The sequence below is a fragment of the Antechinus flavipes genome, chromosome 4 (assembly GCF_016432865.1).
Source record: "Antechinus flavipes isolate AdamAnt ecotype Samford, QLD, Australia chromosome 4, AdamAnt_v2, whole genome shotgun sequence".
In the NCBI taxonomy this organism is placed as follows: domain Eukaryota; kingdom Metazoa; phylum Chordata; class Mammalia; order Dasyuromorphia; family Dasyuridae; genus Antechinus; species Antechinus flavipes.
The window spans coordinates 90841802-90868851 of NC_067401.1; the positions used below are offsets into that span (position 1 = coordinate 90841802).

Below are 27050 nucleotides of genomic sequence, written 5' to 3' on the forward strand. Positions count from 1 at the left end.
TCTTAGGATATTTGAACTCAAGAAAATGAGTTTTTCTGATTTCAGGTCCATGTACCACCTACCTGCCCACAATGATACTTGTTGAAATACAAAAGATTTGTTCAAAAATGAAAATAGGTGATCTTGAAAGATAATGAATTCATTATCATAGGAAGTTTACTCTTCTTTAAAACGGAGATCATAATACTCTGAATACTTACTTTAAAAGATTGATGTATTTATTACATATTAAGGTAAGAAGAATATTTTACAATCATTTAAATATTAAAAATATATAATTCATAAATAAAAGAAGAAAAAAACATTATTTAAAAGTTAAACTGTTCATTTCCCTTGAAGGGCAAATGGTACTTAAAAATCTTAAGAACTAAAATCTTTTATTAGGGCAGTTAGAGGGGACATATATAGACAGAGAATGTGGATATAAATCAGTCTGAAGTGATGAAATCAAAGAAAAAAGATATTAAGAGGCAGGAAGAGGAAAGGGAGATAAATTAGATCACATGAAGAGGGACAAAAGACCTGTTCCAATAGAAGCAAAAAAGGGAGGGCAATATGAAGCTTACTCTCATCAGTTTTGACTCAGAGAGGAAATACCATATTCATTCAGTTAGGAATAGAAATTTAAGGACGTAGAAGTATGAAGAGAAAAAGGAAAGAAAAGAGAGGGGCTTACATGGGAGGGCAGAAACACTAGGAAAAAGAGGTAAGAGAAAAGAAGAGAGGCGATAGAAGGGAGAGCAGATTGAGGGTGGGGTGGATTCGAAACAAAACACTAACAAAGAAGGGCAAAATAGAAAGAAAGAACAATACATGGGAGAAAATAGAATGGAGGAAAATACATATCTGCTAATCTTAATTATGAATGTGAATGGGATGAACTCTCCTGTAAAAGGGAAATGAATAGTTGAGTGGATTAAAAATCAGAATCCTACAATATGTTGTTTACAAGAAACACATTTGAAACAGAAAAATACATACAGAGAAAAAAAAAACAACAACAAATAATTAGCATCAGATATAAACTTACCAATGAAAAATTAAAGCAATAATTAGGAGCTATTTTGCTCAACTGTATGCCAATAAATCTGACAATCTAATTGAAATAGATGAATATTGACAAAAACACAAATTGCCCAGACTAACAGAAGAGGAAATAATAATAATAACAATAATATACAATAAAATAATAATAATAAGAGGAACTTAATAGTCCCATTTTAGAAAAAAAAAAGAAACTGAACAAGCCATCAATGAATTCCCTAAGAAAAAATGTCCAGGGTCAGATTGATTTATAAGTGAATTGTACCAAGTATTTAAAGAACAATTAATTCCAATACTGTGTAAACTATTTGGAAAAAAGGCAAAGAAGAAGTCCTGCTAAATTCCTTAAATGTCACAATTATGGTGTAATATTTAAACCAGGAAGAGCCAAAACAGAGAAAGAAATTTAAAACCAATCTCTCAAATGAGTATCAATGCAGGGCTGGTTCGATATCAGAAAAAAAATTGGCATAATTGACTATATGAATAGCAAAATTAATACCAATCGTATGATAATCTCAATAGATGCAGAAAAAGATTTTGACAAAATACAGCACCCATTCTTATTAAAAATATATTAGAGACAATAGGGATAAAGAGAACTTTCCTCAAAATAATAAGAAGTATCTCTCTAAAATCAACAGCAAGCATTATATGTAAATGAATGAAATTAAATACATTCCCAATAAGATCATGGGTGAAACAAGGAGGCCCATCATCACCAATATTGTTCAATACTTCAGTGGAAATGTTGGTTGTAGCCATAAGAAAAGAAAAAAAGAAATTAAGGGAATTAGAATAGGCAATGAGGAGATATAACTATCACTCCTTGCATATGACAATCAATGGTATACTTAGAAAATCCAAGAGAATCAATCAAAAATCTATCTGAAACAATTTATAGCTTTAGCAAAGTTTCAGGATATAAAATAAATCCACACAAATTGTCAGCATTTCTATGTATTACTAATTATGTCTGGCATCAAGAAACAGTAAGAGAAATTACATTTATAATAAGTGTAGACAAGATAAAATGTTTGGGTGTTTACTTGCCAAGACAAACCTAGAAACTATATGAATTCAAGTATAAAACACTTTTCACATAAATATAGTAAAATCTATATAAGTGGAAAAATATTGATTACTCAGGGATAGGCCAAGCTAATATAATGAAAATGACAATTCCCCCCAAATTTGTCTAATTATTCAGTGCCATACCAATCAAATTACCAAAAATTATTTTATAGAACTAAAAAAAAATATAAAACTCATCTGGAAGAATAAAGGGGCAAGAATATCAAGGGACTTATTTAAAAAAATGAAAAGGATTTGTGGCTTAGCAGTCTTAAACCTAAAACTCTATTATAAAGCAGAAATCATTAAAACTATATGGTACTGGCTAAGAAACAGGATTGTGGATCAGTGGAATAGGTTAAATGCATATGACATAATAATCAATGACTAAACCCCCAAATTCCAGCTTCTGGAATAAAAACTCACTATTACACAAAAGTTGCTGGGGAAATTGGAAAATAATAGGTCAGAAACTCAGCATAGTCCTATATCTCATACCCCATATCAAAATAAGGTCAAAATCACTACAGGATTTGAGCATAAAGGGTAATACAATAAGTGAATTAGAAAAGAAGGGATACTTTACCTATTAGATCTTTGGGGAAGGGAGAAATTTATGGCCAAAGAAGAACTGGAGAATATTATAAAATGCAAAATGAACAACTTTGGTTACATTCAATTAAAAACTTTTTTGCACAAACAAAACCAATGCAGCCAAGATTAGAAGGGAAGCAGAAAGCTGGAGAATTTTTTTTATAAACATTGTTTCTGATAAAGATCTCATTTCTAAAATATATAAAGAAATGAGTCAAATTTATAAGAATACAAATCATTCCTCAGTTGATAAATGGTTAAATGATATGAACAGACAATTTTTCAGAAAGAAATTAAAACCATCTATTAGTCATATGAAAAAAATGCTCTAAATCACTATTGAATAAAGAAATGAAAATGAAAACAACTATAGCACACCATATTACACTTGTCAGATTGGCTAAGACAGGAAAAGATAATGATAAATACCGGAGGGGATATGGGAAAACTCGAACACCAATGTATTGCTGTTGGAGTTATGAAATGACCCAATCCTTCTGGACAGCACTTTGGAACTACACCCAAAGAGCTATACAATTGTGCATACCCTTTGCTCTAGCATTACCACTACTGGATCTGTATCCCAAAGAAATTAAAAAAAAAAAAAAAACTGGGAAAAGGCTCAACACATATAAAAATGTTTGTAGCATCTCTTTTTGTGGTGGCAAAGAATTGGAAAATGAGTAGATACTCATCAATTAGGGAATGTCTGAAAAAGTTATGGTATATAAAAATAATGGAATATTATTGTTCTATAACATGTGATGCCAAAAATGCTCTTGGTATTCTTTAAGCAATTATTTTGAGTTATAAGTGCTACTGTACATGAATAAATTAAGCAAATGTAAATGAAGAGAAGAATGTAGATATTTCAAATAACAGACAGATTAGCTCAGTCAGTAAGTCAGTCAGTTAATAATTTTTATTGAATATTTACTATGGAGTATGTACTGGTAACACAAAGAAAGGTAAAAACAAGGTCCCAGTTCTCTTACAAGGCATTATGCAAATAACCCAAGTATATAAAAAATAAATGCAGCATAATGGAAGGATGTCTCAGAGAGCAGGCACTTGTAAGCATGAAATGGAGGAAGGGTGAAAAGACATGTGAAGAAGAAGGAAACAAGTCCTCTAGAAGGTGATCTAACTTTTGAAAGAAGCCATGGAAGTTGAGAAGTAACAATGAAGAGGAAGAGCATTCTAAGAATGGAGTTCAATCAATAAAATGGAAGATGAAGATTCGTGTATGAGGAAAGATAAGTAGACCACTAAAAGTAAGCTATATATTATGAAGAAAATAAACTGAAAGAAAACTGAAAGTAGTGAGGAAAAGTAGTATTTCTATTTAATCTTAGATATAGGTGGGAACCAGTGGATATTATTGGGTAAGGAGATAACATATTCTGATCTACTCTTTACAAAAATGTCTTTAGCAGCTGATCATTTGGAATTGAGAGAAGACTGAGACAAAGAGATGAGGTAAAGGACTAGTTTAGTGGTATAAATGAATGGTAACGGTGAAATAAGAGGAGAAAATGATGAGGAATATTATAAATGTAATACTATAAGTGTAAAATGACAAGAGCTGATAATGCATTGGGTATATTAGGGAAGTGAGCACAAGATGACAGTGAGATAGGGGAATTAGATATCCTGAACAATGATGTTGAGCTGAAAAGTAACAAGGAAGTTGAGAAAAGGACAGTATTTTGGAAGAAGAAATGATAACTAGTTTTGTTTTGGGTATATCAAATTTCGAAAACCTACCGAACCAATTCAATATATTCAAGATGTAGCTAGTAAAGGAGGACTGATTCTGAAATATGGCATTAGGGCCACCCCACAGTGAATAATGCAGATACATAGATTTGAAAATGGTTAAATGTCAGTGAGCAGAGAGAGAAAGAGAGAGACAAAGACAGAAAAAAAGTCTTTTTATGAAGACTTTTATGGGGGGGAAGTCTTTAGTATAATAGTTTGCTTTGAGAAGTTATAAGTTCCAACTTTTGGGGTCTTCATGAAGATACTGGACAACCACTTATCATATATGTTATGGTAGGGTGTACTTCATATATGGTTGAATATGGCCATTAAGAATGCATCCACCTATCAAAATATGTGATTCTATGATTCACAATAAATAGTAATTCAGCTTAGAGGGAAAGGCCCTAGCAGCTGGTGAGACCACCTGTGTGTGGTCAAACAGTTTCAGAGACAAGGAAGCTAAGACCCAATTAGGCCAAGTGCTTTCTAACAGGTCACATAAGTCATAAATATCAGTAACAGGCTTTGAACTCAAGTTCTCTAGCTTTAGTGCCAGTGTACTTTTCACAGTATTATTCTATCACAATGAACTAATATAAAACCGAACAATTAAAAAAAAGTAAAATTTGTTGAATGAAAGTGACTAAGATATCACGATAAATAACTCATAAAATAGTCTAGCATAGAAATTAGTTCTAAAATTGATGTTTATCACCTCTCCACATCCTATGCTCAGTCTCCCATTTCCTCTACCCTTTTCCTGCTATATTCTCCATTATCTCTATTTTCTATCTCTATAAACCTTTACTCTATAGCCCCCCCTTCTCTTTTATTAAAGGAGTCACAAAATATGCTTTTTTCCAGATGCAAACATCTTATCTAAAAAGAGTGACTAAAACTTGAATATGGTATGACTTTAAAAAGCCTTGAGAAATATTTCATTCCTGAAGCTTGAAAAATATTATTTTTTAATCTACAATTTACTTCACATTTTTAATTCATCTTGATTTGTATACTTAGTTTGGTACTACCAATATTTATAATTATAGTAATAACAACAAGAAATACCACTAGATGACTACATTTTTTTCCCTTCCAAAATATGGCAAGAAAGGGTTAAGATTCTGAGAATGATTAAACTTTATCTAGTATGTTAATTATTCTTCTATCTGCTTTAAATATCCTCTTAATGAAAGTCATTTAATTCTTGAGTTTCATGCATATACATCATATACATATACATGCACACACATCCACATACACATATGGACAGACATATATGTGTATACATACATATATTTGTATATACATCTATTGATTTGTTATAGATATAAAATTTCTGAAATACATTTCAATGGATCACATGTGTCTGCTGAGAAAATTGTTCAAACATAACTACACATAAGTAAAATAAGGCGTTATAAGAAACTGTGCTAGATGTATGTTTCTCTTATATAGATATATAGATACATGTACATTTCTGTGTGCATGTATGGATATGTGACATATATATGTCATACAACTACATTGGCAAATGTATGTTGATTAGCAGAAGGTACCTGAGATATAAAAAATGAAACAAAAATTAGTTCTAGACTTGAAGAATTAATTTTTTGTAACAGAAATGAGTCATTTTTGCACTAACTCGCAATAGTCTAAAAAGAATGATTTCATAGCAGTCTTGAAATTAAACTGTACAAGGAGAAAAAACACAAATACCATGCATTTTTCATCTCTAAGCACAAATACCTAATAAATATGATCTAATAAAAAGCACACAATCTAGATAGCAGAAAGTTTTTAATGTAATGGAAGTTCTTCATTTATTTGGTTTATAGAATTTTAGAAAAGATATTTTGCACTATTAAAATTTGGTACATTTTCTAATATATACAAAATTTGTTAATGGGATCCTTCCATCATTTTGCAGATGGAGAATCTGAAGTCAAGAGTGCTTTAATGACTCTTTCAAAATCAGAGATAAATAGTAGAAAAGTTTTAATTTAAACTGAAGTCTTTTGACTCCAAATCCATTGTTCCCTGCTGTTATAAATATTTTTAAGTACAATTATTTTATTCCCCAAATAGAACTCATCAGAAAAGTACATAGAAACTTTTAAAGTCATCCATCAAGTACTCACACTTAATATATGAGGAAACTGAAGCCTTAAAAAAGAGAATTTACATGCCAAATGTTCCACAGGGGAAAAGATCAATATTCTAATCCAAGCCATCTATCTCCAAGTTCTATCATTTTATGTTACTCCCAAAATATAAGATATTTCAGACATTTATAACACGTTAGCGTTTTAAAGTGAGAATTGCAATTATGATTTATTTCTAATCTATGACTCAATATTTGTAGCCACAGAAGTGACAAAGATGTAAATGAATTTGTAACTTCATAATTTGAATATTCCTTGAAATGTTGCTGATCACAATTTATCAAGGCCTTTCCATACTGCAAAACTCTAATTCATTTCCTTCCTAAGTTGATTCAAAAGACTCCATCTAAAGAGGTGTAGCCTGACTTAATTTTCTCCAGAAATTCCAAGGAACTCAAAGGGTACTTTGGCTCTTGATTTCAGGGTCATATAGAGAGAAAAGTACTCAATGTGGTGTCAGAAAAATGTCTTTAAATACTCCTTTTGCCACCAGCTACCTGCTTCATCTTATGTAAGTCATGTAGACTTGTTTGTTCTCCTTTTTTTCAACTATTGAATGAGGCAGGTTGTGCTAGATGGCCCAACGGTCCCTTCTATTTCTAGATCTCTAATCCCTTGTCATGTAACTAGACTTTCTGTTATATAATTCCCTGAAAACATTTCCTTTTCCAAGTTTTGCATATGTCATATATTGTAATTGGCTTTCATCCACCCACCAAGCACCTCTCTATTGCTCTTTCTGTGATATTCAATTTCAATTCTTTAAAAACTATTATGTTCCATATATTCCAGCCAGAGTAGATTGCTATAATATGGTTATTAAAATAAAATAATTTGTTTCTTGGAGATGTTTATGGTTATAAAAGGGATCAAAATATTCTGCCAAGAAAGAAGCATAACTTTTGTTTTATTAACTTTGTGGAAGGACTTCTTGCCTATTTGTACTGTCTGTGTATGTTGATACATACTGAAAGCTTGCTATATAGTCTGTAAAGTCAAATCTATATAATGATCTGGGTAATATTTTTCATCTACTTAATCTTTCTTTTATTAATGGTCAAACTGAATATTTGACTTGGTGCAGATATTTTTCAGGAGATTCAGCAATCGTACTGATTGAGTAAATCACAAGAAATACTTATATATGATATGTACAGAAGATATGCCACAAATTCTAGTATGCAGAAAATAAGAAGATACCCTATATTAAAGTCAAAGTTTTATCATTCTTAAGCTCAGATCTAGACTGATACATATTATTGGAAGCAAGAGACCACCAAACAGGTTTGGTCTAAAAAGTTTTGGTTTCATGTTTGACAAAGCCAATCCTTTTGGTTCTGTTCCAGTTGTTAACAATGCAAAAGGTGCCAATAATTTTTAGTGCTATTCTAATTTGTTGACAGTATATAATCATATCTTAAACTCAAGCACATTTAACAATAAATAAATAGTACACAAATATACATATATACATATACATTTTCTGTATATAAAGATATAGCCATACATACACATATACATTAGACATAGGTATGAGCAAAACATAATGAGTAAGACTTACCAATGACAGGAAAGAGTCCTGATAGTGTACATCATGTTGCAAATGAATATGGTTCATCCAATCCATAATCTCTGATAATGTTCCTTGCTGAAATGTGTGCTATAATCATCCATATCTAAATAAGAAACATGTAAAAAACATGTCAAAACACTGAAATTTCATAATGTTTAACAGAAATTATACCTAGCTCATAAGATAAAAAGACCTCCCATTTATAGCTCATTTCCACTAACAAAGCACCCTCCTCAAAATAGCCCTATTTAAAAGAAGCATCATCCTTTTCCATATTTTATATGTATATTATAATATGCTCATATTTAATATTTACAAATATTTATATATGTAGATATAAAGTCGACTTGAGTCATGTATTTATTTTTAACATTCACTTTGTATAAATTTTGAGTTCCAAATTCTTTCCCCACCTCCCACTTTCCCCAACTTGTTAAGAAGACAAACAATAAAACATCAATTATACATGTGAAATCATGTAAAATACATATCCATATTAACTATTTTTCAAAAAAAAAAAAAAGAAAAATCTATGGCTCAAAATCTGGACTCAGACTTAATCAGTTCTCTTTCTAGAGGTGTAGGACATTTTTCATTTTCAGTCCTTCAGAATTGTCTTGGATCATTATATTGATTAGAATAACTAAGTAATAGCATTCTTATCTCAGTTTCACAGATAATGAAACAAAGGCCCAGTGAAGATATCTTGCACAAAATCACTTCGTGGGGGGAAGAAGTGTTATAAACTCCAATCCAAGACCCTGCACCAAAATCAGTTATCTCTATTCACTACATCATATATTTTTTCTAATTATAATACACTAATTAGTGGCAAATAAATGTGTGTTGATTATGTATTGATTTCAGTTACAGTATAAACATTTCAGGAGTAAAACTAGAACTATATTTTTATCCTTCCTTTCTGCCTCCTCCTACCAAAAAATCAAGGCTGAAGTAGCTACACAATGAATGCTTGTCAACAAAATAAAAATTGAAATTAAGAAACATGCTTAGATGAATAAATAAGATAAATTGGAATTACAATTGTAAGTTAATTTCCATTTTTCTTTTCTCTTTAAGAGACAATAGAAAATAGAGTCTTTAAAAACTTTAATTGCATGAAGAATACAAAGATAAAATAATGAATAAGCAAGTATGCAAACCATGGAATAAAGAATAAAAGTTCAGAATGAATGAAAAATAATATATTTAATTAAGATCATGAAAGAAACATATCTATGTGTATATCTCTATCTCTATCTATACTCTTTTGTTTTAGGAAAAATGTTTTAAAAATAAAAATAATAAACCACATAAGTTGAAGGGGCACAGAGGAAGGGGATCCTGCTTATCCACTTAATTGAGAGAGGAAAAAAGATAGATTGAGTGATACCTTGCTATAAAAAAAAAAAGAAAAAAAGGAATTTGTTGGTTAAATGAAATCCAAACTGGAAATGGATGACATTTGGGAGAAGTGTTGAAAGAGAGAGAATCTGTATGAATAATATTGTGTTAAGCAAAAACAACCCCCCCAAAATACTTTATAAAGAAGCAACATCCAAAATAAAATTGAATTCAGAAAAGCAAAAACATTAAAGGTAAATAAAAAAGACAAACCTAACTTTCATAATTTTAAATGTAAATGCATTCAATAATCCAAAAAATTATTTTAAAATGACATTTTGAGTAAGAACACAAAATCCCTGAATCTATTCTTCCTGGTTTAGGAAGAGAAATAGGAGGTATAAATATGATGTCTATGTTATGCCAAAACTACTCATATAAATGTATACAAAATGAATAAAAAGTAGATACAAGATATATAGTAAAAGGGAGGTAATAGATGAGGGAAAAAGGAAAGGCCTTCTACAGAAGCTATCATTTAACTGAGTGTTGAACAACCCCACAGATTTTAAGAACTTAGTGATGAGGGAGAAAATTTCAAGCAGATGAGGCACTTTGTATGAAAAAGGGAAAATAATTGTAGTGTTCCTATACTATAGAAGCAGGGAAGAGGAATGATATGTTCAAAGGCTGGGAAGATAGGCCAGCTAAGAGCTTTGAATGTCAAAAAGAAGAGATTATATATGATCCAAGACATCATAAATAGACATTCTAATTTATTTTATAGGGAGAGAGATGTAGTGAGATCTGCGACTTAGGGAAAAACTGACTCAGTAGTACTTATAATTCTTCAGAGAATGAATGGAGATTTGCAATAGAGCTATTTAATATAAATATTAGAGAAATTCTCACTCTTAGTGGTTGACAAGCAGAAGACAAAGATTATTTATAGTATTTTATTTCAAAAGGATATATACCTCACCGTTCAATTTTCCCTTCAATTACCTCATTCTCCCCATCACACACAGTGACTGAATTTATATGAGAACAAATATTATAGATAGGAAAATCTTTTAATGATTTCCAGAAAGACTAATCTTGTGAATATATTAAACGTGATAGCAATCCACTAAGAAACAAGGTTAAATTTCTCACCCAAACAAGTTTGTGGCCCAAATTCATGATTTATTTTATAAATTTTGCTACTTTTTTCATAAACTTTCCAGACACATTGCATTTTGCAAGGAAATCTCAAGGGAAAGAAATATAAAGTACAAACTTCATAATTTCAAGAAATTAAAATAATTTCATTCTTAGAAGCTTCAAAATAACACTCTAGGTAGCAGTCAATTTAATCGGTGACCATTAAGAGAGATTCTCAAAAGGTATTTTAAGATTAAAAAACATTTAATGAAAATTATTCACTCTTAAAATATAATTACATTTAATCTAACATGAAAATCACTATTCGTGCTAATATATAATTGGCACCAATAGTCAATTAGCTATCAATGAGTAATCTTAAAAACAATTTACTCCTGACAAATCTATGGCAAGTTCAGTACAACCACTTATGCATTAAGGGTAATGACAGCAAGGCATTTACTTGAATGTGCTATAAATTACCAATTATGTGTCTTTTACTAATAATTCAAAATAAAGATAAGTGACTTTTGATAAAATTTATATTCTCTTATCCCTTCACTTATGATGTATCATTCCAAGGAATGTACTTTATTCCCTGAACCAAAACATATAACAATTAATAAACTTGGCTCTTTCAGGTGGTGAGTAAAGAGAATATGCTCTAGCTTTATAATGGAGAAAAATAAATTAATAATTAAAGAAAGTTCCAACCATTTTTTTTTAAGTTTTCCTTTATAAAAAGAGCTAAAAACTTGTCTTGGCAATAGGTAACACAAGAAGCATTATTTTAGTATCCATAATTATTTAGTCAATCCTTCAACTAACAAATACGCACACACATACATTAGGCATTCAACATAACAGTACACCTACATCCACATAATTTTCTCTAATTGAATTAATAGATAGCAATCTTTACACCTTTATATATTAAATTCAAAGAATTAAGTTAGAGATGTTATTAAATAATCAAAAGATACAGAAATGTTAATACTTTACCCCTATAAAAATCACCCCAACCAATATAATTTCCCAATGATATTAGTAATTCTTTCTTTGGGAACAATTTGAAATCCCATTCTTTTATGGCAGTAAGTCCAATCACGACATGTAATGGGCTGAGGCTCGAGTTGATGCACTGAGGTCCCAAGCATGTGAGGCTAAATACTAATTGGACCATACTCTATTAGTATATATGCTTGGAGAAAGAATGGCCCCTGCCCACACTTTGTGCAAGTCCTGATGTGTTGTATAGGAAATGATGATTTTGGTGGGTGGAAGCAGGGGAGTGGAAAGGGAAGTGGAAAAAGAGACTGCTGGCTGGCGTCTTGACATAGCTGCTCACATTGCTATCATGACAGCCCTTCACCTCCGATCCCCCTCTGCTACCTGGCTTCCTGTCACAGCTGCCCATATTGCTATCGCAATCCTTCTTCACCTCTACTGAGAATAAATATTGAAGATTTTTCCCTTAATCTGAATTCCTGACTCCAGCTGATTTTAAATATGTGGTCATCACAACTATAGGATAAATAAATAATTCAATGCTCATCTCTTGACTTGTTGTGTTCAACCTAAAATCTCCTTGGAATAATTCCACTTTTCTCCTATTTATGGATGCTCAGTACTACTACACTGCTTTACCACTGCTTTACCTCAAAACTGGAGACATTGGGCTATATGACCAATCAATCTCCACAGCTCTTCTCAGCCTCAGGCATATTCCTCTGTCCTCAGTCACAATCAATTCTTCCCATCTTTGGAATCAAAATATTCAGAAATCCAAACTCTGTTTCTAATTAATTCACTTAATCTTTCTTCTCTTCTTCCAAGGTCACCCCAGCTATTCTATAAAAGTTCCTAAAGAACTCTTCCCACAAACGTCCAATGCATTTCCAATTTGTAATGCTCTTATTATGAAACTAACTATCCCCTTCAACGATTATTCACCTTATATGGTCCAGGGAACCAATCAAGCACTCTGTGCAAGATATGTTTACAAAAACTATGGGAATAATTCCAAACCACATATTCAAAAGTACAAGTTTGATCTTGTATAATCAAGCAGAAGGGTTAAAAAGTTCATTTACTCTTGTCTAACTACATACATAGATACAATCATACAAATATTAATACTGTAACACAGAGAAAAAGATTATTTATTATTTTTTAAAACATTGTTTAAGAGGATAAGAAACAAAATGCAAGAAAAACCTCCTACTAATATTCTATAGTACTCTAGATGTGTTCCATGAATGAGACTGTAAAACTGGAATCTCTTAGATGTACAGTTCTTATAGGATGCATAGTGGAGTATTTATTGAGTTCTAATATTGCCTGTTACACATCAGGTAAAACACAATTGAGATTTCACAAAACAAACAGAAAAAAAAAAACATAATTTGGTTTAGTTTGTGCATTAAGCAATCTTTAAAAAGTAATTTACAGATTTATTATGAATATATGATCATCTTCTTTAACCTTTCTTGGCTGAATAATATATGCCATTTTTTTCCTTCTCAGTTAAAAATGTTTCAGTATAGATTTGATTTGAAACATAATTGTAAGGAAGCACACCCTGGCCACTCTCTTGTAGGAAAATATTATCCTGGTCAGTATCAGCCCTACCTAAGAAAATATGGAAAAATACAACACTATATTGTATACTATCTTCCTCATCCCCTTTCCCCCTTATATTTTTGTATGGATAAAATCCAATAAGTGCTATTTAAATAAGAAAAAAAGATGTCAAAATGGATACCATGTACATTCAACAGAACAAGTCAAAATGAGGACTGAAAAATCCTATTTTTGTGCATTTTCTGTTTGTATAATCCCATCCTCCTAGTGCCAGTTAGAGAAACTGCCTACTTTTTCACATGTGCCTAATTCATTTCAGGTCCCTAGGAGTTACTACATAGCTAGAAATCCCTCCAATTCCTGTTTTCGAAAAGCCCCTAAACTTGAGTAAGAATCCTACTGTATCACCTTGTTGTTCAGATTTCTATCCCTTGGATTTTCACTGTATACCAGGTAAGCACATACACTGCACATTTATTCTTATTTTTTCATTAAACTTAACCTCTCCTATGCCTCAGTCTCTTCCCATTCTTTCTCTAAAACCAATTTCAACTTGACTAATTAGCTAAAATTAAAATGCCTTTTTTATTTAAGGCACTATACAGAGGTACTATGCGAGAGAATATGTGTGGTAGAATGTGTGCAAGATAAATGAGATAATTCCTACCCTCAGAAAGCTTAAATTCTACTATGGGGAAGTACCATCTTCAAGCATAGATAAATTCAGTATATATACAAAGTTATTTAAGATAACAAATTAATAATGAGGAAAAACACTAAAAGTATTTTAAAGCAGGTGAACTTTGAGTTGAGCTTTAAAAGGAATCGAAGGTTCCAAAATATTTTGAATTTGAAATGAGAGAAAAATAGTCTTCTGAGGGGAAAAAAAACACATTTTAATAAAAATAGTTGTTCAAAAGTGGAATAAAATAAGATTCCTCTGGAGGTTGTAAATTTACTCACTGTGGATATATTTATATATTTATATCTATATAACTAACTCTATCTATAAGTAGATAGAGATAAATATAGATATAAATCAAAAGCCACATAATTCTAGGACAGGCGTGTTACAGAGAGAATTCTAGTTAATTAGTTTCAAATAACATTTAAGAGCCCTCCCAATTTTAAAATTCTGTGATTTCTGTAGCATTCTAAATACTCAGTTCATTATAGTTTGCATTGATTCACTGGACAAAGGAATAAATTGTTGCTATTTGCCATCAAAGAACTATTTTTCTCTTTGAAATGAACTTAATGAAAATTCAATGGGCTTGAGTCTTCAAGAAATAGTCATTTGTATCTACAATATCTAAAACTACTATAGTTGAGGTACAATTTTAAAGAATTAATAAAAAATATAAACATATTTGAAGAGGTGTATATAGTCTTTAAAAATGAATTAACAATTATTTCTTTAATCTAATTTTCTTAGAGAACTTGTATATTTGATTTGTATTGCATTATGGTATAGTACTACAGATTAGGTTTGGTATAAAACAGAAGTGATTACAGCAAACCTAGCTGAAGAACAATGGTTAAATGATATACTAAGAAAATACAAAAAATAAAGGAAAATATTAATCTTTTAGGTAAGAAAAAAGTAGCATTCAAACTCATTCATTTAATCTTTACATTTTGAATCGAAGATAATTTAAAACTAAATCTATGAAATGACAATCATCAATTATAACTATGTTCATGATCAACCATGACCCTCATTAATTCATAAAAATCATCTGACATCTAGTCATTCCCTTTCTACCCCCTGTTCCATATCCTTTCTGTTACTTGTCAAATATATACAAATATAGATATTGTTTCACCAAATGCATCTTTGCTCAAAGAAATGACTCAAAAATGGACTCATTTTGTAAATGAATATAATCATTAGGGAGTCAAAGGAAACTCCTTCAAGTTTTTCTTTCCTATTTGATACAAAACAGTTAGCTTTAAACCGCAGAAATGGCATAAGTATTGTTAAAATTTACAGAATTTAGCAAGAATGTTGGTCCCATAGAGCAAATGGAGAGTTTATTAACGAAGGCATATAACTGAGGTTGGTTTGTACATTTTAATGAAATGTTTAGGGATTTTTTTTCCATTGTAAAGATGAGCTTTTTAAAAGTTTTCCCATCCAACAAAAACTCCTTTGCTAATTTCTACACTTTGCAGTAGTTGCACTTTCCATTTTACAATGGAAAATAAGAAATTCAAAATTATGGAAAAAACTCTTCTCTCTGAGATTATATGTGTGCACCTATGCATATATCATAATATGTGGTATATGTCTACATTATCAATCCTTATTTTAAGTGTTCAATATATTAGTTTGTGTGCATGTCACTGGTTATAGTTCAAATGGAAAAAAAAATGCTGTGTCCAAATATGCACACTTCAAATTTTAGGAATAGTTTTATTCCTATACATTTTTTAGTAATGAACAACTGTGCTTTATTTGCCTTTTATTTAAAAGTATTCTAGTTAAACTTATTCTATAAAGATAAAATTCACTTATAAAAAGACAGAAATCAATAGAATTTTCCTATTAAATTTAAAAAAGAAAAAATACATCTTCAACCTTCCTTTATGTAAATCTAGGATCATAGAATTTAGTTGTGATGTTTAAAGAGATATAAATATTGTTCTATTTTCTGATATTAATTTCTCATCACAAAAATAACTGATGAGATTACTCAGTTCTATGGTCATGAAACTGGAAGAAAGTTAGTTGCTGAATCAATGGGTTAAGAAAGAGGAGAAGGATCTTTCACTGATAAATTCTCTCAAAATTTCACATGTAAATATTTTCTTAGTCACACTCCATTTTATAAATTATTTTGTATGAAGAAGCAATGTGAACAGAATGTGAGGGGAAAATCATTATTTTCTAAGCCAGATGGAACTTCACAGACCACTGCACTTCTACTACATCCTTAAAAATAATCATTCACATTCAATTTAAAGATACTTTTTCGAAACAAACTGTTTCATTTCTCTACAAGTCTATTTTTTAAGGTATTTTCCTTAAAAAAAATTATCCCCTCCCCCTATCTGTCCTCCCCACCCTCCTGTTGCAAATACTCTCATTCCTGCTTGTTTTGCTATCTGAGGACCAAGAGAGAAGTTTAATCCCTTTTCTCTTCCTCAAATACTTGAAAATAGTTATCATTTAAGTGATACTGTGGACAGAGTGCCAAATCTGGAATCAAGAAAGTTCATTTTTCTGTGCAATCTGGCCTCAAATACATACTAGCTGTGTAATTCTGTGTGAGTCACTTAACCCTATTTGCCTCTTTCATCATATGAAAAAGGGATCTGGAAAGGAAATGACAAACCACTCCTTTATCTTTGCAAAAAAAAAAAAAATGAGATCATAAAAAGTTGGACAAGACTGAAATGACTATCCTTCAACTAGATCCAGTAATACTGCTTCAACTCAAATTGATATTCTACAATCTCAGTCACAAAACTGAACTAATATTTTCTTTAAATAAGAACAAAGGTTCTCCATAAGGTGAAAAGTATATGTGAATTCCAAATGTTCTGTAATACTATAGCTGCTCTATCTACATCACATCCTTGTGAGAAGATAGAGAAACAGGAAAAACAAGTGTGTGGGTCAAGGCACAGGACCTAGTAGACTACCAGAACATTACTTAAACAATTAAACATTATTAAAACTGAAATACTAAGATAAAATCATAAAAAATGAACTGGAAATTCTGAACCTGCTGTTAGAAGGAACCTATTTACAATTTAGTAGTAGCAGTTAATTAACTACTAGCAAGAAATAGGGGATTAATAGCAAATAGTTTAGCTGATGCAAGTAGGAAAATATGTTTTTACTGAACTGTTACTAAATGGGCAAAAATGTGTGAATACCTTGGCAATTCAGAATGCATTTGAGATCCTGCTGGGCAAAAGAGATGGGCATTAGGAATTAGAGGAGGAGCAAGTTTAAAACACAACATTTTATTTTAATAGATTCTGTGTGAAGTATGCATTTCCATTGCAGCTTTTTGCCAGTATATATCAGCAGCTACATGATACCCACTCAGATGGAGCTTTATAGAGCTGACTCAACTTTTCTGAACATCCGTTTAGAATGAAAATTGACAATTTTGAAACCTAGAAATAAAACAATTAATTAGCATTTCCCCCCTATAAGTCATGTTGGGAGAGAAAAATCAGAACAAAAGGGAAAACCACAATGAAAAAAAAACAGAAAAGTGAAAATAGTATATTTCAATCTGTGTTCAATCTCCATAGTTCTCTCTCTGGATATGGATGGAATTGTCCATCAAAGTTTATTGCAATTTCCTTGTATTACTGAACTGCTGAGAAGAGCCAAGGCTATCATAGCTAATCATTATACAATATTGCTGTTGCTGTGTATAATGTTCTTCTGTTTCTGTTTGCTAAACTCAGCATCAGTTCATATAAATCTTTCCAGAATTTTTCAAAATTATCTTTTCATCATTTCTTATAGAATGACAATATTCTATTATTTTCAAAGATCATAACTCATTCAGCCATTCTGCATTTGATGGACATCTATTCATTTCCAAATAGTTTGCCACTACTAAAAGAGCTACTATGAATATTTTTGCACATGTGGGTTCTTTTCCCTCTTTTATGATTTATTTGGGCTATAGACCCAGTAGTGGCACTGCTAGATCAAAGGGTATGCAGAATTTTATAGCCCTTTGGGCATAATCCCAAATTGATCTTTAAAATGGTTGGATCATTTCACAACTTTACCAACAATGCATTAGTGTCACAATTTTCCCACATTCCATCCAACATTTTCATTATCTTCTCCTGTCATGTTAGCCAATCTGATACATGTAGTATCTCAGAGTTGTAAGAAGACTCATTGTGAATTCAAATCTGGCCACAAATACTCGCTAGCTGTAGGATCTGGGGCAAGTCATTTAGTCCTCAGCTTCTTCATCTGCAAAATGAGTTCTGTTAGGAAATGTTAAATCATTTCAGTACCTTTACTAAGAAGCCTCAAATGGAATCAAAAAGAGTTAGAAACATTTAAAATAGTTAAACAAAATTTCATGAGGAAGTAAATAGAAATAGAAAAAATATGTACACACACACAAGGAATAATATTGTAAATATAAATATTTTTTTAAAAAAATATAACTAAACAGCTCAGTGAAACAAGATTTCAGGCATATGACACTATTTACCTGTTGATAGAGAAGTAATAAACTTAAATATGTAGAATGAGACACATCTTGAATATGTCCAGTAGAGGAATTGGTTTTGCTTGACTGGATTTATTTATTTCAATGTTTTCCATTTTATTTTTTTTTAATGTGGATAGAGAAAATTATTTTTACTTGAAAAATAAATTAAAACCCAAAATTATTTTGGCAGGTATGTGGCAGATGGACAGAAGTGTGAAGAGATTTAAAACAGGAAGATTTTTTAAATTTGTTTTTTTTTTTTTTATTTTTCAAAACATATGTGTGGACAATTCTTCAACATTAGCTCTTGAAAAACTTTGTGTTCCAATTTCCCCCCTCTTCCCTAGATGGCAAATAGTCCAATACATGTTAAACAGGGTAGAAATATGTGTTAAATTCAATATATGCATACATATTTATAAAATTATCAAGCCACACAAGAAAAATCAAATCAAACCAGTTTAAAAAAAAAAAAAAGAGAAAGGAAAGCAAAATAAAATGCAAGCAAACAACAACAAAAAGAGTGAAAATGCTATGTTGTGTACTACACTCAGTTCCCAAGTCTTCTCTCTGGGTGTATGTGGCTTTCTTCATGACTGAACAAGTGGAACTGGTTTGAATCATCTCATTATTGAAAAGAGCCACATCCATTGGAATCTTTATTTCATAATCGTGTTGTTGCCATGTATAATGATCTTCTGGTTTTGCTCATTTCCCTCAGCATCAGTTCATGTCCTTTCAGACCTCTCTGAAATCATCCTACTGGTTGTTTCTACAGAACAATAATATTCCATAACATTCATATAACATAATTTATTCAGCCATTCTCCAATTGATAGGCATCCACTCAGTTTACAGTTTCTTGCCACTACAAATAGGACTGCCACAAATATTTTTGCACATGTGGGTCCCTTTTAGGGAGATTCTTTAAAAGTCTTATAATAGATCAGGTCAAAGGAACTTGATGTATGTAATAGCTATGTATATGAGAAAAAGAGATATGCAAGAAATACTGTGGTAGCAGAAATAATAATTTTATAACTGAATGTTATGTGAAGTTAGTGATGACATCAAAGCTTTGATATAGGTAAGTGGAGGTACAATAATGCACTCTAAAGAAACAGAGATTTTTGCAAATGTGGCGATTATTTTGGGTGAAGTGGGTAGAAATATTAGATTCTAGTTTTAGATATATTGTATAAGTCTACAGGACATCCATTTCAAGATACCTAATAAGGACCTGATGATAAAGGCCAAGAGCTCAAGAGATATTACAACTGGATATAGAGATGGAGGAGTCATAGTTATGTGACAAAATTATTGATTTAGAACTGGAAGGAACATTATAAGTCATCAAGTTCAAACTCTTCATGTTATTTACTTATTTATTGAGCATAATAAGGTCCAAAAAAGTAAGATGATTTTGTAATGGTTACAGGATAGCTAGTGGTAGAGCTGGATTCTCTTAACTCCAAATCCATGGATATTCCATCTGTGCCATAATTTTACAAAGATGATAATTAAATCAATAAAAAGTGATAAGAATAATAAATGGAAAATGTTCAAAAAAGAAGTCCCTAAATAAAGACTTTGGGGATGCAAATACAGTTAGAGAGATGTGACATGAATAATCAACCAGCAAAAAAGATAATTAAGGGAGGGCTAAGAGAGAAAAAATGACAACTTAGGAAAAAATATCCAGAAAGAGTGGTGGTCAATATTATCAGAATGTATAAAGAAATCAGAAAGGATAAAAATTGGGGTGGGGGGTTCATAAAATTTGATAATTAAATGGTCATTATCATTTGTGAAAATAATAGTTTCAATTCAATTCATGAAGACAGAAGACAGATTATTATGGATTTCAAAAACAATGTGAGTAAAAGGAGTGTAATTTTTTGAGATTGGCTAACAAAGGCAGAAAAGATAGAAGATAGTAATATCCAGTTGGAATGGTAGGCTCTAGTTTGGGGCTTTGGTTGTTGTAGTATATTTTTCCTTTTCTGATGATGGATACTTGGGCATGTTTATAGGCATCATGAAAGAAAATGAGAGAGAAAAATATGTAAAACTAGAAAGAGATATATAGAGACACTGAGAAAAAGACAGAAGACAGAAAACAAATGATGATGACAGTAGGAAAAAAACAGAAGAAGGGATAAAAGATATATAGAGAATAAGGATTTAGCCTTGTCAAAGAGAATAGACTCGCCTTCTTCAGTCTACAGACTCTGTAACAAGGAAGAGATAATGGGGAATTTGATGGTAAGGGGTTATGAGTTGGAAAATAAAGAACATGATGCATATGGATAATGATCTCAACTTTCAGGAAAAAATAATATGAAAACAAAAAATCAGCTGACAGGGAAGGATGAAGAATTGGTATGGTTGACTTGAGAAGAGAATGTTTAGAATAAAAGAAGAAATTAAGAAGAAGTTTCTTTGCTGTAGTGAGAATTTGCTTAAAATTAAACTGCATAAAATTTTAGCTTATTTTTTTTGAATATGATGAATTATATAGCATGCAGTTGTCATTTAAGAATAATTTTCATTTTCAAAGTAAGCTATGCAGATGCCAGTGATATTTTTAAATAAGTCCCTAAGATTAAAACTATAAAGATCTTATTTGTCTATTAAAATATAGTGTAAGACAAAATTTTATTCATATACCTCAACCAAAAAGAACATATCACAACAGTCTTACAAATGTAGAAAAAGATACAAGAATTTAGCCATCTTCTATTGACAGGCATTAAGGAGATTGGCAAAAATGTATAAAACAATGCTACTTATTTAATTGATTCTTTTTTGTTTTAAAAAATATGGTTTTTTTATCATACATTTTATGTATTTATTATATGTAATGGGTTTATTATTAAGCAAATTAATATATTTTGACTTTAACAATTTTAGTTTCTTTTTGTTTTCTTTCTTTTTCTGTTTATACATGTACATTAATTTAAAAAATACATATTTCTTTATGAATCCTGTTGGGAGAGAAAATCAAAACAAAAGGGAAAAACCATGAGAGAAAAAAAAAACTGAAGAGAAAAAGAAAGTGCACATAGCATGTGTTGATTTGCATTCATTCTCCATAGTTCTCTCTCTGGATTCAGATGGGGTTTTCTAAACAAAGTTTATTGGGACTCCCTTGAATCACTGAACCACTGAGAAGAATCAAGTCTTGATCATTGTACAATCTTGCTGTTATTGTGTACAATGTATTTGTACAATGTATTCCTTCTTCTACTTGTTTCACTCAGCATTCATTCATGTAAATCTTTCCAGGCCTTTTTAAAATCAGCTTGTTCATTTTTTTTAATAGAACAATAATATTCCATTACTTTCATATTCCATAATTTATTCAGCCATTCTCCAATTGATAAGTATTTAGTACCTTTCTAATTCTTGGCCTTGATTTTAATTTCTAATACAGAATTATTAGCTGACACAAAACAACAGCTCTTTAGGCTCCACAATACTTTTTTTTTTTTGGTTAGGAATGTAAAGAGATCTTGAAACGAAACCATTTTAAGTCCCCATGAAGAAAATATTTTGGTAGTCAAACAGCAGTAAATTTCTTTTTATTTTTAAATCTTTTTTTGTCACAATAGTAATTCTCTATGGTCAAAGAACTTTTTGGTTGCTTGTTTATTTTCCCAGCATATTATTTGACTTTTAGCTCTTTGTTAAAGTAGAGGTCTGCTTCCAGGGTGAAATGTGCAAGTGTGCACTGTCCCAAGCTTCAGGAGTTTTGTGCAGTTGCTTTCAGAGATATTTCTAAGGACTTGCAAGTTTTCAATTCTTCCATGTGGTATGGTCTAAGGAAAAGTGTGCTTGCTACTCTACTTCTCTGATCTATGCATGATCACAAGTAGTAACTTAAAAAAAATTATTATTTTTTAAATTTGCAAAGTATATGCATGGATAATTTTTCAACATTGACCCTTGCAAAACCTTTTGTCCCAAAATTTCCCTTCCTTCTTCCCACCCCCTCTCCAAGCTGATAGATAGTCCAATACATGTTAAATATGTTGAAATAGGTGTTAAATCCAACATATGGATACATATTTATACAGTTATCTTGCTGCACAAGAAAAATCGGATCAAGAAGGGAGGAAAAGAAAAAAAACTGAGAAAGAAAACAATGCAAGCAAATAACAACAGAGTGAGAATGCTATGTTGTGTTCCATACTCTGTTCCCCTGGTTCTCTCTCTAAGTGTAGATGGCTCTCTTCATCACTGAACAAATGGAAATGGTTTGAATCCTCTCAGTTTTGAAGAGAGCCACATCCATCAGAATTGATCATTGTATAGTCTTCTAGTTGTTGTGTATAACGATCTCCTGGCCTCTCCAAGTCTCTCTGAAATCATCCTGCTAGTCATTTCTTACAGAACAATAATATTCCATAACATTTGTATAGCATAATTTATTAAGCCATTTTCTAATTGATGGGAATCCAATCAGTTTCCAGTTTCTTGCCACTACAAGAAGTGTTGCCACAAACATTTTTGCACATGTAGGTTCCTTTCCCTCCTTTAAGATCTCTTTGAGATATAATCCCAGTAGAAACACTGCTAGATCAAAGGGTATGCACAGTTTGATAATTTTTTGAGCATAGTTCCAAACTGTTCTCCAGAATGGTTGGATCTGTTTATAATTCCACCAACAATGTATCAATGTCCCAGTTTTCCCACATCCCCTCCACCATTTGTTAGTATCTTTTCCTGTCATCTTAGCCAATCTGACAGTTGTATAGTAGTATCTTAGAGGTGTATGAGTACTATTTTCTTACCTGGAACTGTAAGGAGGACCCATGCTACATTGTGGCTGCAAATTTTGGTGTGCTACTGCTCTTCCTCCTCCTGAGATTATCATACAAGACTGTGACTAGGATCCATGTATAGATAAAGGAAAAGAGTCCTGTTTCAGTGTTAGCAAAGAGAACCCAGTAATTTGCTCCTGACCACTTGTTCAACTCCATCACCACCCATGGGCTGAGAGTTCCAAAAGCTAATTATGATGTTACTGATTCAGTGACTCACATTGCCTGCTCCTGGTTTGCTGGAAGCAGAACTGTACTGGCTTTATCTTCTTCCTACTATGCTTCACTCTCAGCCAGGTGAGAGGAGCCTTTCCTATTATCTTCTAAATTAATGTGGTATCTGTGAAATAAGAGATATACAAAGTGCCACTGCTGCCACTGATTCAGTCATCTTCATTCCTGTTCCTGATTTGTTGGAGCCTAGGCTACGGTTCATGCTGAGCTGTGCATCACTCTCACCCTGGTGCACCAGACTTTTCCTTCCTACTAAGTTGTCTTGCACTGAGAAATTGTCTGTTTCATCTTTTTTTTTTAAATTATATCTTTTTATTTCAAAATATAGACATGGATAATTTTTGACATTCACCCCTACAAAACTCTGTATTCTAATTTTTCCCTCCTATCCTCTCACCTTCTACCCTAGTTGGCAAGTAATCTATGTTAAACATATGCTATTCCTCTATACATATTTCCACAAATATCATGCTACACAAGAAAAATTAGATTAAAAAATGAAAAGAAAATGAGAAAGAAAACAAAATGTATGTAAACAACAACAAAAAGAGTAAAAATATAATGTTATAGTCTACATTCAGTTCCCACTGTCCTCTCTCTGCATGCAGATGGCTTTCTTAATCACAAGACCAGTGGAATTGGTCTGAATCACCTCATTGTTGATGAGAGCCATATCCATCAGAATTGACCATTATATAATTTTGCTGTTGCCATGTATAATGATCTCCTGATTCTGCTCATTTCCCTTAATATCAGTTCTTATAAGTCTCTCCAAGTCTCTCTGAAATCATCCTGATGATCATTTCTTATAGAACAATAATATTCCATAACATTCACATACTATAATTTGTTCAGCCATTCTCCAATCGATGGGCATCTATTTAGTTTTCAGTTTCTTGCCACTACAAGAAGAGCTGTCACAAACATTTCTGTGCATGTGGATCCCTTTCCCTCCTTTGTGATCTCTTTAAGATACAAGTCCAGTAGAAACACTGCTGGATTAAACTATGTACATTTTGATAACCCTTTGCATTAGCAAAATTCCAAATTGCTCTCCAGAATGGTTGGATCAATTCACAAATCCACCAACAATGTATCAGTGTCCCAGTTTTCCCATATCCCCTCCAACATTCATCATTACCTTTTCCTGTCATTTTAGCCAATCTGAAAGATCTGTAGTGGTACCTCAGAGTTGTCTTAATTCGCATTTTTCTGATCAATGGTGATTAAAAGCACCTTTTTATATGACTAGAAATGATTATTATTTCTTTATCTGAAAATTGCCTATTTATATTCTTTGACTATTTATCAGAGAATGGCTTAAATTTTTATAAATTTGAGTCAATTCTCTATATTTTAGAAATGAGGCCTTTATCAGAACTCTTGAATGTAATTTTTTTCCCTCAATTTATCGATTCCCTTCTAATTTTTCATGCATTGGTTTTGTTTGTGCAAACAATAGTAAATTTCCTTGCTTGGGTGTTGCTATGCATTTACTTTAAGGCTTATAACGAAAAAAAGGAGTAAATTTTTCTACAAAGGTTAAGAAGCCACTGGGACCTTATAACAACTATATGTAATTTGTTAATTTTAAAAGGCTTTATGAGTATGGATTTAACTTATGGTAATTTATATATATGAAATTGATAAGTATGACCAAGGTTTCAATATTTTTAAATTAATAATTCACAGCCATGAAAATGAGGAACTTCTAAGTACAATGGAATGAGATATACTATTCAAGTATGATAGGGCAAATCAAAGGGAGAGAAGATATCATAAAACTTAAACTTGGAATTATTATTCTGGCAAATTTTTTTCAATAAGCATTTATATGAAATAAGTAAATAAAATCCTTTTTTTAATTAAAAAAAATTGGCCTTGATCTAAAACAAATAATAAGATTTTTAAAAATTGCTTCACAAGGGTATGAAAGTGCTTTGAAGCATATAAACCTTAGCAGAGTACTTTGGGCAGTTACATCATGATTTAACATCACCTAATGGGATATTTTCTATAAAGTGGTAATTTTTCAAAGGAAAAAAAATATATATATATACTTACTGCTTTATGCTACTAAGAAATTGGAGTAAATGACAAGACAAATGAATAAAATTTTAGCTGAATGCGCTTTATTCTTTTAAAATGGCTATATTAGAGACCATATTACAGGCACACTTAAATACAATATAGCTAAAATGGCTTAGAAGGTTACTCTATACACTGGAATAAGTCATTATTCATTTATCTCGCTTTTATTAGTTTGTCAGTTGATCTTCAAATCTAGGTCTTTGTTTCCATACGAACCTATAGAATTGGATTTTCAGTTAAGATCTTCCTTGGTTTAAATATTACTCTTTTGTTATGACACCTGATATTTCTGCGCCTCAGTTTGCCCTTCTGTAAAATGAAAATAGCACCTATCTTAAAAGACATTGGGAGGAAAATAAGAAATAATATAACTGAATATTTATATAATTCTTTAAATATTTTAAAAAATATTACTTCCAAAGAACTTCATAATGCCTCTGGGAAGGAGATTATATTATTATATACATTTTACTGATAGGAAACTGCTAGACAAAGACTAAATTATTTTTCCATAGTTTCTGAGTTCAGATCATTCTGACTTAAGGTCCACAATTCTATTCACTATTCTATCTAGCGATAGAATCAATTAGGATAACATGGAAAGTGCTTAAATTGAAAGCAGTATATAAATGTGACCACCTATTATTATAATCATAATTGTTTTTATTTTCCCTTTCCTTTAGGGACAATTTTTAACAGCTACAGTATTAAAATAAAAAAGTGTGTGTGTGTATCTTACCAATATTGACAAAACAAAACAAAAACAAAAACAAAATGCATGCATCATGGATCCTATATGTCACTGAGAAATATATATTATCTTTGAACATGAAAAGAGAAAATGAACTAAATCAGAATAACAAATTTATGATATAATGAGACTTTAAATTCATTAGTTTGTATCATTATTTTTATTTCACTAATGTGAGCATTTCTGAAAGGGGATTGACATCTTATCTGTGACTTCTAGTCTTAGAGAACTTCCTGGCACTTAATTATTACATGAATAAAGTACAGGGCATGGAATCAGGAAAATCCAAACACAATTATTGCTTCAGTCACTTACTAGCTCTATGATTCTGGGAAAGTCATAGACATTGTTTGCCTCCATTTTCTCATAGGTAAAATGGGGTTAATAAAAGCACCTGTCTCCCAAGCAAGTGCCTTATGTTGTGAAGATCAGAAGACAATATTGGTAAAATGCTTAGCAGAGTTTCTGATATGTAGTAAGAACTATATACATGTTAATTATTATAGTCATTATTAAAGAACTGCTTATGTGAGTAAAGAAGCATTATCATTGTCAATAAGCACATAATACAAATCATATACTTTCTTAGGTATTAGGCATACAAAGAAACAATAAAATAGCCCCTACATTCAATGGACTTACATTTTATTTATTTATTTT

The 27050-nt window shown here is 31.3% G+C and overlaps 1 protein-coding gene across 3 annotated transcripts in view; it reads right to left on the reverse strand.

The window, feature by feature from the left end:
• Positions 1-27050, reverse strand: part of CHRM3 (cholinergic receptor muscarinic 3) — a 661423-nt gene that overhangs the window by 447245 nt on the left and 187128 nt on the right. For all 3 annotated transcript variants that reach the window (XM_051993533.1, XM_051993534.1, XM_051993532.1), the window contains exon 2: positions 8203-8317. The gene's annotated coding sequence lies outside the window, so the exon portion shown is untranslated. The remainder of the gene's footprint in view (positions 1-8202; positions 8318-27050) is intronic.